Source organism: Ambystoma mexicanum, chromosome 8, assembly GCF_040938575.1.
Source record: "Ambystoma mexicanum isolate Mex_15411 chromosome 8, UKY_AmexF1_1, whole genome shotgun sequence".
NCBI classification, from domain to species: Eukaryota; Metazoa; Chordata; class Amphibia; order Caudata; family Ambystomatidae; genus Ambystoma; species Ambystoma mexicanum.
Window position 1 is genome coordinate 91,585,804 of NC_090929.1, and position 1,172 is coordinate 91,586,975.

A 1,172-nucleotide genomic window follows, 5' to 3' on the forward strand; every position below is an offset into this window, starting at 1 on the left:
TGATGTAGCCCCCTGTAACACGAGGTGAGGCTTTGCCAGCCGCTGTAATCGTACCTATTGGACTCATATGCTGCCTGATGTAGCCCACTGTAACACGAGGCGAGGCTTGGCCAGCTGGTGTAATCGTACCTATTTGACTCATATGCTGCCAGATGTAGCCCACTGTAACACGAGGTGAGGCTTTGCCAGCCAGTGTAATCGTACCTATTTGACTCATATGCTGCCTGATGTAGCCCCCTGTAACATGAGGTGTGGCTTTGCCAGTCTGTGTAATCTTACCTATTTGACTCATATATTACCAGATCTGGCCCTCCGTAACATAAGGTGAGGCTTTGCCAGTCCGTGTAATCATACCTACCTGACTCGTATGCTGCCTAATGTAGCCCCCTGTTACATGAGGTGTGGCTTTGCCAGTCTGTGTATACACACCATCTATGTCTGTAACCATATGTTTATTCTTGCACTTCACCAATGTGCCATGCCCTTTCTGTAACTAGTACCTAGAGGCCCCTGGGCTTTGTGCTTTGAAATAAATGTAAAAAGTAGACATTTTGGTCCTCAAACTTTCGGACCGTGCAGTGGTCACATATATCCGGTATAGAAATGTGTTTTCCATTTTACTGCTGGATTACGTTGTGCTTGCGTGTTTAATATTATTCTTGCTTGTGGCGTGTCTCGGTTTGTGTGTTTAAACTTACCTGGCAGGGGAGAGACCATGATCACTAAGGTGGTTCTCCCAGGGTGAGGCTCATCCATTGCACACCGGATGTGCTGACCCCTGCGATGTCCCCAAATGCGGGATACTCGACTGCATAATTTCTGGTAGTGGGGGACTGCGTTCGCGCTTTCCCCTGATCTTTGGTTTCAAAAAATAGAACAAAAAAAAAAAAAAACTACAAACAAGAGTCCCACTCCATAATGGCAACAATTGGTTGATCACATTCTTGGATCTTTCTGAGTTTCTATAAGTTTGTTCGTGCAAACATCCCGAGACCAGGTGCAGCAGCAGCTGAATGACGATTGCAAGCAGCGGCACAGGGTGGTGTGGAGGCGTTGGTTCCTACTATATGTGCACCCCGCAGGCGGCGGTGGTGAGGATCAGGCACTGTGGAGCAGCTGCCCCCGGGAGCGGAGGGGGCAGCAGCAGGGAGCAATGACGCCGGGCCAGCTGT

The 1,172-nt window shown here is 49.1% G+C and overlaps 1 non-coding gene across 1 annotated transcript; it reads left to right on the forward strand.

The window, feature by feature from the left end:
* Positions 1 to 690: 690 nt before the first annotated feature.
* Positions 691 to 854, forward strand: LOC138474890 (U1 spliceosomal RNA). The gene has a single exon (XR_011269113.1). It is a non-coding gene; the product is annotated as a U1 spliceosomal RNA (small nuclear RNA).
* The last annotated feature ends 318 nt before the right edge of the window (positions 855 to 1,172 follow it).